The 13,805-nt window shown below is 38.8% G+C and overlaps 1 non-coding gene across 1 annotated transcript; it reads left to right on the forward strand.

Moving 5' to 3' along the window:
- The first annotated feature begins 8,088 nt into the window (after window positions 1–8,088).
- LOC117275361 (small nucleolar RNA R71) lies at window positions 8,089–8,195 on the forward strand. Its single transcript, XR_004505526.1, has one exon. It is a non-coding gene; the product is annotated as a small nucleolar RNA R71 (small nucleolar RNA).
- The last annotated feature ends 5,610 nt before the right edge of the window (window positions 8,196–13,805 follow it).

The following is a 13,805-nucleotide window of genomic DNA, read 5'->3' on the forward strand; positions in this document are numbered from 1 at the left end:
TTGTGCAGCCGCAAACAGAATTCTGCGGTCCGCACTTTAGCCTTTTTGCTTGATTTTTGTCCTTGTTCAAAATCACTCCTCTTGAATTGAATTTCATCATTTTGGCTTATTTTCCAATACTCCTGCAAGTAAGCTTTTCATCAGTTTTCGGGAATACCTTAAATCATTTTTGAACTAAAACGAAATTTAAAAGGCGCAAATAAGTAGTCAAAATCTCCACTTATCACTCACCTCAAAAGATATTACTGCTGGCGAACAACAGTCAAACGGAAAGTATGTGCTGCACTATTTTTCACTTCGTTCAGTTTTTGCCCAATTGGGTTTTTCTGGCAAGGTTTTTAGCGAGGCAGCGACGGAAATCTTACTACGAAGACAGCAGTGATAAGACCTTTGATAACTAGGCAAATAAGCAAGTTTCCACTCGGGGACGATTAGATAATCTTTGCTTCGATAGCAAATTCCCACCAGAAAGTTAAGTTTGCTACCGAAAAGAGGTTGCTCGATCATTCACGAGCGTAAACCACTAGACGATTGTTAGGTATTCTTTCGCTCAATAGCATGGGTTCCTAATGGGAAACAAGATATGTTGCCGAGTGAAGAATTACCTAGCAATTCATTGGTGAGATCTTCGAAGGTGCAAGGCTTCCAGTGTTCCAATTTGCATTCTTCGCATTCGAACACTGGGGGGGGATGATATGAGGTTACGGCAACATTAAATGCCACGTCAACCGAGGAACGTAAATCCGAAATAGAATACATCATCGGGATCGGAGACTGCACAGCGAGCCCCGTAGAAACAAGTTGTACAAGATAGCCACAAGTCATGGCAATTTCTTTATAGTCACAAGTCATGGCAATTTCTTTTCTGCATAGCAAAATGCTTATGTACGTTTGAAAATATAAGGAATTAAATAAAATGAAATCCCTTTGTTTTATCTTGTTTCTTATCTAAACGGTGATTAATTTTACCATTTGAAAGTTAAACAAGTACTTCAAATATTTGTGCGTAGTGAACAGGAGACGTTCCCTTCAAGAGCACTGTAAACATAAGAGGTCCCTCTCTTATAAAAACCCTCACGTTAAAGGGTTGGTTCCGGAAGAATCAATGCCCGGAATCCATAATGCCATCGGGGAAACATATACATGAAGCTGCATACGGAAAAGACGCAAAAAGCAAACTTGCACAAATACTTATTTAAACCCTCATGTAAAAGGGATAATTCTCGAAACCGAAATACTTCGAAGAGAAAGCATCCGAGATTACACACAATAAAGCACAAACAGAATAACATGCGCAGAATACTTAAGCAAGTACGAAGTTAAAGACTTGCATGAATATTCAAAACGAAAATAAGACTCAAACGGTACTTGCGCAAAAAATATGTTTTTATTTACAAGGACGCGTCAGAGTGATAAAGGTACAAAATAGAAAAATAAAGAAAAAGGTAAGCTACAGCGTCTCCGGAATCAGGAGGAAGAGAAGTATCCGCATTCCCGGGAGTTGGTTCCACTGATGTCTCAACATTTTCCTTAGCTTGGTCTTCGGCATCATCACCTTCCGATCCCTCTGCAGTTTCCGAAAACTTGAAACCGGAATCAGAAGAACCTGGAGCGTCAAACTGCGTCGGGAGTTCATTCTTTGCAGCCAATTCAAGCTCTCTGGCCTTAGCAATTTCGGCATCAACATCAATGATACCGGTCTTGGCCTCTTCCAAGGTTTTTCTCCTCATACTATACATAGAATAAGTTTTTTCAACAATGAGGGAAGCCGCTCGGCACTTGAGTTCTTCTTTGAGTTGAGTAATTTCGGCGGAAATGTTTTCTCGGGCGGACCTAGCAGATTTGAGACTGACGTCCAGCTCACGAACAGTTGAATTATAGGGCCTATTATGCTCGATAGTTTTCATGTACTTATCCTCCAACTGGGCATGTTTCGCTACCACAGCAACAACCTCTTCGCTTTTGGAGTTTAAGGCTGCCTCTAAGTTAATCACTTTTTCATCGGAGGCAGTCTCACGGTTGCAGCAAGAATGACATCCTGGACTTCAACCCATTTAGCCTTGGCTTCATCAAATCTAATCCTTAGCGGGCCAACTTCTTGGATGGGGGTTATCATTTCTTACTCACTTTGCTACAAACGAGCTTCCAAAACATAGACCTTGGTGGCTCTGTTTTCTAGTTACGAGAGGCGGAGAACAGTCTGATCCCGTTCCGCCAAAAGCTGATCCCGTTCAGAAGTAAGTTCTTCCTTCTCACGAATCAGCCTTTCAAGGCCCTCAGAAGCAAGAAAATTGGCTTGCAAAACAAGAAGAGGTAAAACTCAAAATACATTCATTCAAAAGTAGGGGAAATAACAGAGAAAGAAAGAAATGTACCGTTGTGGCGTTATGCATAGCAATGTTCAACAAACACTCCCCCGAGAGTGTCTGAATCTTTTCCCAATCTTTTTCTGAAGCCAAAGGCTTCAGATAGTTAGCAAGCTCCACCGGCCTCGAAAGCAAGTTGCACACGGTGGAGACTGAAAGAGTAACACTCCTCCTCCTTTGTGGATGTTCAGAAGGGGCAGCATAATTTTGCCCCAAATTCCCATGAACTGGGGACTGTGAAGGAGGGATATGACGAGCGCAGAACACATACTGAAATATGCTCGCTAGTTAAATATAGTATAATATAATATCGTATCCACAAAGATGGAGTTAAATAGTATTTTTGTAGTTTATAGCTTGGTTGCTATCCAAGATGATCAACAGTTGAGAATTATGTGATTAAAAACTAAAATTAAATAAGAATCTAGAGCTAATTGACTATGATAATCGCAACAAAAATAAGCAAGGAAGATATCAATGGGAGAAAATAGGGGTTGATTGGATAGGTGCAAGGTAATTGTCTGGGATTTAACTCTAGTTAATTCACTTCTAATGTTCAAGTGAGTCTCTTGAATTCACTCAATTATTAGTTCAAGCGTTTAGTAGAAACTCCTCTCTCGATTAAGTCTCAACCTCACAATGTGAACCAATTTAAGCTCGGTGAAGATATCCAAGAGTCTGTAGTGGATTGGTCTTTAGGAGAACCTCTCTCGATTATTCTCCTAACTAGGTTTAAAAAATAATTCAACTAGCCTCTTTCAATTACTAAGAAGAATTAATGAATTCAACCAACAAGATAATGCAAAGATATCACAAGTATGCCTCTCTCGATTACATGAACATGTGAATATAGATGCAACAATTAAAACACCCAAAACGATTCAATGCATAAAAACTAGAGTTAATATCCATAAACAAATATCAATACACCAAATTCATCAATCCCTAAAGAGAACTACTCCATAGATATGGAGTAATTCATCACAAATATAAAGAAAAACATAAAGCGATCCAAACTCTTGTCTTGAGTGAGAATTGAATGATGAATTCTTGTGCTTTCGCTTCTCCCCCCTCCTTCTTAGCCTCATTAGGTCTTACATGTGTCAAAAGTCCCAAAAATAACATTTTTTCATGTATATAATCCGAGTAGGATCGGGCCCAGACAAAGATACCTTCTTTCGCGTGAAATAGGAAAATACTCTGTAAAAATTGCACAGGCACGTCGCATGGGGCGACGCGCCATGCGGGGCATTAGTGGGAAAGTTCAGAGAGTTAAAATCTATCAGGCAGCCGAATAATGTACAGGTGCGCCGCGCCACGCGCCACGGGTGTACACTTTTCTCAGAGTTCGGCTTTTTGCTTCGATTTTTGACATCCAGACGTGGTATTCGACCCCCTAACGCGATCCCGGTTTAATCCCTTGGGCTTTTACTTAGACTTCAAAGCTCCAAATAGCTCAAATTATCTCCATAATATTTACATAGCTCGGAATTCTCCTACAAGTCATAAAATACACAATTAGTGCAGAACACTAGCGATTAAAGCTCAAACTCAATTAAAGTGCAGTACATTAGAGTGCAATAAGCGACTAAAATTCGAGATTATAGCCTACCATCAACACCCCACACTTAAACCATTGCTCGTCCTCGAGCAATCAAACTACACTTCATATAGACACGACCTTTTTTAAATAACTCTCATAACTCATCAAACCAATAATATTTAAAATAGATTAAGCACAATAACGTAACATCATAGCCTCAAAATTTGACTCAAAAGCACCACACATTATTTATAACCCGCTCACTTACTCTAACTTAGAGGTCAACGATATTAAATTTCCTTCAGGAATCAAGTGCCCTCACTAGGGGTGTTCATAGTTCGGTTTGGGTCGACTTTTCCCTAAAAAGAAACCAAACCAAGTAAGACGGGTTTTCAAATATTGGAACCAAACCAAACCAATTAAGTCGGTTTTTTATCGATTCAGTTTTTGTCGGTTTTTCGGTTTTTTCGGTTATTTATCGATTTTTTCTTAAATATGAGACATACACTACCAAACGCATATTCCGGCGACTACATTTTCAACGTAACACTATCAAACTAATTGCTCTTTGATGATAATTGACTCAAATGGTGATAAATAATTTAAGTACTCAATTAAAAATCGATTATTTTTAACATAAAATAAAGTCTTGTACTTAGCAAAAGAAAACTACCGGTCAAACTAGAAGACAAAGAATTAGATTATTATAATAGCAAAGAACTAGACCAAAAATGCAAATGACTAATATGTACCATAAAATTTCAGAAACTTTATATAAAAATATACATATATATATGTGTAATAATAAATTTATATAGCTACTTTTATAGTCGGTTTGGTTTGTTTTTTTCGGTTATTTTTTTATTAAAACCAAAATCAAACCAAATTTGATCGGTTTTTAAAATTTAAAGCCAAAACCAAACCAAACCTAAAAAGTATCGTTTTTTTTAGTTGGTTTGGTTTGATTTTCTATTTGGTTCGGTTTTTCGGTTTTTTATGAACACCCACAGTAGAAAGTCATTCCACACACCATATAAATTAAGAACAATTAGGAACTCAAGATAAAAAGAATTCACTCACTCTCAGAAACAACATTCATATGCCACGAAAGATGCACCATAGGCTTGCCCGTAGTGTACTAATACTCAACTAATCGAGCTCATTCAGTCAAGGATCAAGTAGGACTTTAATTGGTTGTAATGTAGGCTGCGGGACGGGTAGGATACATTTAGATATAAGAGTGACTACACCTCCCTAAGCACTTTAATACATACATTTTATTGTTCAAAACCCCCACACTTATGTCAAATCATAACTCCACATTCACATCAATATACATTAACTCCCAACTTCTTTAAGCACAATTACATCAAAAGTTACCACTATCAAAGAATATTTTTGCACATCAATACAATAATTTTTCCTTTTCCTATTCAATTCAAGTGGCTCTTACTTACTTTTTTTTTCAAAACAAGTGCACCTTTCTCCTTAATTTATTAGTTTCACTCAAAAGCCAAACCAATCACCCACACTTCAACTTTTGCAAAGTTCATATCAAATTCAAGTGCTCATGGGAGGTAAATGATTCAAATATATGGTCAATTTAAATAATTGGGTAAAGCTTGTAATGTGGTTGCCAAAGAAACATGATTACAGGCTCAAAAGAGGTAACTAAGATACATAACAATTAGGTGGCTAAAATCATACGACTGGTTCAACAAAGAAATGCCTAAATTACTTCCAAGACTGAACAACATTACTATTTCGCTTTGCAAACACACGAGGCAAGTTCTAGTCATCAAATGCAATGCACAGAATATACAAAACCTCACACTCACATGGCACATAAATCACTCAGGATTGGACTCATCAATACACTCTAGTCAAAGAAGTTAAGCAAAGTTAAAATCATACAATTTAAGGTGCTTATGCAAGAGTCAAAAACTGAGCCTAAGCGTCACAACTAAAACACTTACTATTCTCAAAGTATAATAGAGTCAAGAGATATTGCTTTCAATTCAAAACACAGCACAAGGTTCCCTACTACTAACAAAAATTAAAAAATTAACTACACCCTGTTCAAACAAAACCCTTGGAAAAGAACCGCGATACAAAAAATAACCAGGGGAAATTATTACACTACCTAACAAAATAAATTTTTTTTTTGTCTTTTTCTTTCAACTTTAATCCCTCAAGAAACCCGTCGAATGATATCCATCGTCGGGAAAAGTCAAAAATTTTAAATTTTTATGGTTTTTCTCATTTTCCTATCTCTTACTACTAAAACAGCAAAACCAAATTACTAACACAAATACATACAACATACAATTTTTCCCACCCCACACTTTAAGTTGTGGCATTTCCCCATGACACACAATTAAAAAGTATAAGGTAAAGGAAACTTTTCTGAATTTTTAGTCGGGGTCTGAGTCGAAGTCGGGCTTCATTCTACGTGCCCGAACCAATGCACACATCCATGCATACAACTTTTTCTCAGCCTTCTTGGGGTACACCCCACACTTATCTTTTCCAATCACCGGAGCCTTCTCATTCGAACTCTTCACTTTTTACTCAACACTTGCAGCTGGCTTCTCCTTTATCACCCCCGTCTCTACATTCATCTCGAACGTCACAGTCTCCTCACCCACTCTAAGCATGAGTTTTCTATCATGTATATCCAATATTACTCTACCTGTTGCTAAGAATGGTCTTCCAAGGGGGACCTATTTGTTCTCTTCCATCCTCACGACTATGAAATCTACATTAAATACAAACTGATCTACCCGAACTAAGACATCTTCCACTATCCCATCGAGTATGATAGTTGTTTGGTCTGCCAACTGCAAAGAAATTAGTGCAGACCTTATCTCTCCAAGCTAATTCTCCAGTTTTCTGTAAATAGACAAAGGCATTAAATTAATTGAGGCACTGGAATCACACAAAGACTTATCAAAATTAAGAGTGTCTAACGAGCAAGGTATAATAAAACTCCCTGGATCTCCACACTTTTGTAGGAGTTTGTTTTGCAAGATTACATTGCAATGCTCTAAGAGCTTGACTACTAATATTTCTTCTATCTTTCTCTTCTTTGTCAGGATTTCCTTCAAGAATTTGGCATAAGCTGACATTTGTGAAAGCACTTATGTGAATGGCAAGTTTACATTAACATGTCTCAGCATATCTAAAAATTTCTCAAATTGGTTGTCCAGCTTTTTTCTATATAGCTTTTGGAGAAAAGGTAGAGCATGCATGTGCTCGCTCTCATTCTGATCTTCCTTTCTCGAATTCTCTTCCTTCTTCTTTTTCTCAGTTCCCTTCTTGCCTTTCTTCTTCTTATCAACTTCATTTTTCAGCTGCTCCCCACTTTCTTTTTCATGTACCACCTCTTTTTGGATAGGGGTAGGCTCTTTCAACACTTGCCCGTTTCTCAGAGTTACAGCATTCACCGTTTCTTTGGGTTTTTTTCCAGTATCATCTGGTAGAGTACCTGGGATCATTTCAGACAATATGGTGGCAATTTGTCCCACTTGCTTTTCCAAGTTTCGCAACCCTGTGCCAAGTTCTTTGATGGCTGCTCCGGTGTATATCTAATCTCCCATCTGTCTTGATAATGAAATACTTCATCAGATCTTCTAGCCCAGGCTGATTGGATTGTTGAGGTTGAAACTGCTGCCTTTGCTAATTTTGGAAGCCTGGAGCTCCTTGTCCCTAGAATCTGGAGTTGTTTTATTACCATGCATTTGCAGTACCCCAAGTGAACTCCATGAAAAATCGGGGTGCTTCTGACCTATTGCATTGAAGTTATAATTCCCCACATCATTTACTTTCTCAGTTGAGGCTTGATACTCATAAGTAGGGTGTCCTCTTCCACATATAGCACAAGCTGCATGATTCTCACTTTGTATAAAAGCTAAGGTCAGCTTCCTTATCTCTTTCGCCATGGCATCAAGTTGTACCTACACAGATGTGTTAGCATCAACCTGGTGAATACCATTCGCCCTTCTTCTTTCAGCACTTTCAGAGGGCCACTGATTTGCATCTTCAGACAATTCATCGATTATAATGACTATCTCCTCTGGTGTCTTTTTCATCAAAGGGCCTCCAGCTGTATTACTCAATATTCTACATGAGGCCGGTGTCAAACCATAGCAAAAATCCTAAAGTTTCATCCAGAGTTTAATTCCGCTATGTTGACACTTTCGAACTAATTCCTTGAACCTCTCCCACGCTTCAAACACAGTTTCAGTATCTTTCTGGCAGAAGTTATGGATCCCTCTTCTAAACTTTCCCGTATTAGCCGAGGAGAAATAATTATCAAGAAATTTTCTGGTCATCTCCTCCCATGTTCTAATTGATCCCTGGGGCAAGCTTCGAAGCCACTGCTTTGCATCGTCTTTGAGGTGAAGGGGAATGCCCTTAAGTACACTGCATCTTGTGACATACCATTATATTGAAAGGTGTTCATAATCTACTCGAAGTCCATTAGATGTGTATTTGGATCTTCGTTTGGCTTCCCTCTGAAGACACAACAATTTTGAAGAGTTTGGAGCAACCCTTGCTTCAATTCGAAATTGTTCGCAGCCACTAGAAGTGGTCTAACACTTGATAAGCCTTGGTTGTAAACCGGTCTAGCATAATCGCCAAGTGGTCTCCCAACACCCAAAGGTTGATTCTGAATAATTCTCCGAGCTCTCTCATCCTCATAGACAAGTTGTGCATTCCAAAGAGCATCTTCCTCCGCATCTTGTGCAGCTTTTTCCCATTGTTGGACTACCTCTCTTGCAGCTAAATCAACATTATCATCATCTCCCACCATAATTTCTTTGGTTAAGGATTGCCCAACCTTCTCTATATTCTCCCGAAGATTTCTTTCCTTCCTCAGTTGTCGTAATTTTTTCTCGATTTCTGATTCGTATGGTAGCACTTACTTCCTAGAAGATCGAGTCATGCACCAACATAACCTGCAGCCTGCGCATAGTCAAAGAACACTAGGCATAAAAAGGGAAAAATAAAATAAAATAAAATAAAAATTTCTGAATTAGCACTACAAACTATTTCAAACACTATTGATTGCCAATCCCATGTAACGACGCCAAAATTTGACAAGCGCAGAACATACACTAAAATATGCTCGCTAGTCGAATATAGTATAATATAATATCGTATCCACAGAGATTTGAGTTAAACAGTATTTTCGTAGTTTATAGCTTGGTTGCTATCCAAGATGATCAATAATTGAGAAATAATTAAAAACTAAAATTAACTAAGAATCTAGATCTAATTGACTATGGCAATCGCAACAAAAGTAAGCAAGGAATATATCAATGGGAGAAAATATGGGTTGATTGGATAGGTGCAAGATAATTATCTGGGATTTAACTCTAGTTAATTCACTTCAAATGTTCAAGCGAGTCTCTCGAATTCACTTAATTATTAGTTCAAGTGTTTAGTAGAAACTTCTCTCTCGATTAAGTCTCAACCTCACAATGTGAACCAATTTAAGCTAGGTGAAGATATGCAAGAATTCATATTGGATTGATCTTTAGGAGAACCTCTCTCGATTATCCTTCTAACTAGGTCTAAACAATAATTCAACTAGCCTCTTTCGATTACTAAGAAGAATTAATGAATTCAACCAACAAGATATTGCAGAGATATCACAAGTATGCCTCTCTCGATTACATGAACATGTGAATATAGATGCAACAATTAAAACACCCAAAATGATTCAATGCATAAAAACTAGAGTTAATATCCATAAACAAATATCAGTACACCAAATCCATCAATCCCTAAAGAGAACTACTCCACGGATATGGAGTAATTCATCACAAATATAAAGAAAAACATAAAGCGATCCAAACTCTTGTCTTGAGAGAGGATTGAATGATGATTCCCTTGTGCTTTCGCTTCTCCCCCTCCTTCTTAGCCTCCTTAGGTCTTAGATATGTCAAAAGTCCCAAAAATAACATTTTCCATGTATTTATACCAAGTAGGGTCGGGCCAGACGAAGATACCTTCTCATGCGCGAAATAGGAAAATACTCTGTAAAAATTGCACATGCGCCTTTTGCTTCGATTTTTGACATCCAGACGTGGTATTCAACCCCCAAACACGATCCCAGCTTAATCCCTTGGGCTTTTACTCATACTTCAAAGCTCCAAATAGCTCAAATTAGCTCCATAACATTTACATAGCTCAAAATTCTCCTACAAGGCATAAAATACACAATTAGTGCAGAACACTAGCGATTAAAGCTCAAACTCAATTAAAGTGCAGTAAATTAGAGTGCAATAAACGACTAAAATGCGAGATTATAGCCTACCATCAGGATACCTTCTTCATGGTCAGGTGCGTCTGATGGAAATGATGTAGCAACCGCTGTTTGAAAAGGGGACGAAGATGGAAATGATGTAGCAGTTGTTAGTGATGGTGAATGTGAAGCTGAAGCTGATGGAGTTGAAAAGTGTGAAGCAACTGCATCAAATGCAATGCTAGTTGTTTGATGCTCGCCAACCAAAGATAGCACAGACCCGATACTCTGCCTTGCAGTACCGAGCACAACAATTGGGGCCCGAGAACGGGAGTTGACATTATCTACCAAATCAAATTCTCCCTAATATGCCGAGACATCATCCTCGGTTGGTATGACTGTCTCAACAGGTTGAGCATCTTGTTGAGATGATGAGGATCGTCGCCTTCTATGTAAAGAAGCTCCCTCATCATTAGCTTTTTCATAATCATCGATCATCACAGTGTCTATGACAGGCCCGGAAGGAGGACCAATCATCATCGCCACCGAAGATGACTCGAGGGCATCAATCTTTGCCCTCTTATTCTTTTCCCCGACCATAAAGGAATGTAATTTTTTTGGTTGCTTGTTCTCTAGCCGGGGACTCCGTAAAGAAACATTTGCGCACGAAGCAGGCCCGGAGATGCCTGTTCGAGTAAGTGCCTCCTGAAGTAGCCTCGCCGCATCAGCAAGGTTAGCCAAAACATCCTCCTCGGGGACATCAACTGAGCCCGCAGGTAGACCTAATTTCGTGAGCAAGCCAGAAGGGTTCGACCAAGTTCTTCATATACAAAAAGTGGAAACGAGCTAAATTAAAGTTACCATGATTTTTGGCCTTCCACACGTATTTAATGGACAATTCTTTCCACAAACGATTTTCGGGCATTGTGATGTTCAAGATCTTCTAAACCCACCGGTCCAAGCTTTCTATCACCGGTAGGATCCACTGAGTTGCTGTAACAAACGAAGATTGAAGGATCAATACAAGCATGAAAGAATATTTAGTAAGAAAAGATGTATTAAAGAGAACTTACGAGAGCGATTCCAAGCAACCAGAAAGGATGATGTCGTTGTTGGAATAATGTCACTGGTGGCAATTGCAACGATCCGTTACATCCACCCACAGTTGTTGTTGTCGTCCATGCTAGACAGCAAAGCTTGGTGGCCACGCTTGCAAAGGTTTATCATTCCCCCGCGAAAAATTTTGGGGGAATAAAGATTCATCATATGAGTTAGGGTTAGCTCCTCTCTAGTTTCTAGGCACAAACGCCGAAGGCAGGCGAGTGTCCTCTACACCGAAGGACTTACCTGTGACAAACACACTTGGTAGCGAAGGCAAAACTCCTGCAATCACGGAACCAAGCTCTCCGTTCAAAGAAAATGCACCCAAAGTAAATGGATACGTGAAAAAATATGTAAACCCTTCCCTGGGAAAGGTCACTCGCTCCGATAGGTCAGGAGCAATGATGTCCAACTCATGGCAGCGACAGTCCTCCTTTACAGCAGGAATACTGGAAGGGCGAATAGAAGAAAGGTATCTACTAACAGCCTATGTGCGAGGGTTAGCAGTAGGAAATTTCTCTTCAAAATCATTCGAAATACTAAGCCTTCTTGGGATAATGGAACCCACTGTTGGAGGAACAAAATCCTCAGTTTTGTTCTTGCCATTTGAAGAACTAGCACGTTTTGAAAAGGAAGCCATTGAATAGAAGGAAAGAAAATTTCTGGTTCGAAGAAGTTTCTAGTTCGAAGAAGATCAGAGGAAAGTTGGGAAATAAAAAATGCAAATTAGAAGTTTGAGAGATTATGAAGTACATAAGAGAAGGATGATGCGTATAACTAAAATTTTGGCGGCTAAATTCATGGCCATGATTACCTCGATAATCGACAAAAGGCATGCTAAATCATGGGAAGATACGTGTTCGGGGCATTTAATGCGGAGAGACAGGCGTCTAATCAACTGTTAGTGGCCTTCAAAAGGAATTATAGCGCCAAAAGAGTATTTCTACCAACTTCCCAGTAACACAAAGTTATGTCACCGGAAAGTAGGAGGACTATCGGTATAGGAAAAAATATGACATGTCACGTGGCTGCTTAAAGGAAGAACACGTGGAACACAAGATGGAGACGGCCACCGAACATAGCTATTCCGCTTATCACCAGAAGGAATAACGATCATAAAAGGAGTATTAAATATTTTGCGCCCGGTAACATTTAATACGGAATATTTTGCAGCATTAAGGATGATGTCCCGTTACAAGGAATTTGGTATTTATGTCTAACGTTATATCTTCATCAATGGCCCTCATAATTGACATTAAAGAAGGGCATGATCCTAGGACTTCCTTCCTAGGCATATTTATAAATAGAGAGATCAAGCTCTCCGCTAAAAGAAAACGCACCCAAAGTAAATGGATACGTGAAAAAATATGTAAACCCTTCCCTGGGAAGGGTCACTCGCTCCGATAGGTCAGGAGCAATGATGTCCAACTCATGGCAGCGATAGTCCTCCTTCACAGCAGGAATACTAGAAGGGCGAATAGAATAAATGTATCTATTAACAGCCCATGTGCGAGGGTTAGCAGTAGGAAATTTCTCTTCAAAATCCTTCGAAATACTAAGCCTTCTTGGGATGATGGAACCCACTGTTGGAGGAACGAAATCCTCGGTTTTGTTCTTGCCATTTGAAGAACTAGCACGTTTGAAGAGGAAGCCATTGAATAGAAGGAAGGAAAATTTCTGGTTCGAAGAAGTTTCTAGTTCGAAAAAGATCAGAGGAAAGTTGAGAAATAAAAATGCAAATTAGAAGTTTGAGAGATTATGAAGTACATAAAAGAAGGATGATGCGTATAACTAAAATTTTGGCGGCTAAATTCATGGCCATGATTACCTCGATAATCGACAAAAGGCATGCTAAATCATGGGAAGACACGTGTTCGGGGCATTTAATGCGGAGAGACAGGCGTCTAATCAACTATTAGTTGCCTTCAAAAGGAATTATAGCGCCAAACGAGTATTTCTACCAACTTCCCGGTAATACAAAGTTATGTCACCGGAAAGCAGGAGGACTATCTGTATAGGAAAAAATACGACATGTCACGTGGCCGCTTAAAGGAAGGACACGTGGAACACAAGATGGAGATGGCCACCGAACATAGCTATTCCGCTTATCACCGGAAGGAATAACGATCATAAAAGGAGTATTAAATGTTTTGCGCCCGGTAACATTTAATACAGAATATTTGGTAACATTTAATACAGAATATTTTACAGCATTAAAGATGATGTCCTGTTACAAGGAATTTGGTATTTATGTCTAACGTTATATCTTCATCAATGACCCTCATAATTGACATTAAAGAAGGGCATGATCCTAGGACTTCCTTCCTAGGCATATCTATAAATAGAGTGCTGAGTTATCATTGTAAGGACACGAATTTTCTGGCCAACTTATGTTACATTCTATACAACATTTTAATATAATTTGATTCTCTCGCTTTTGATCTTATCATTGTTGTGCCCGAAAACCTTATTCCCGGACTCATTAGCTCTGCTATTTCATCTACATTCTAAGGCTAAGTATTTCATATTTCATTAGTTATTT

This window comes from Nicotiana tomentosiformis, chromosome 1, assembly GCF_000390325.3.
Source record: "Nicotiana tomentosiformis chromosome 1, ASM39032v3, whole genome shotgun sequence".
Lineage (NCBI taxonomy): Eukaryota > Viridiplantae > Streptophyta > Magnoliopsida > Solanales > Solanaceae > Nicotiana > Nicotiana tomentosiformis.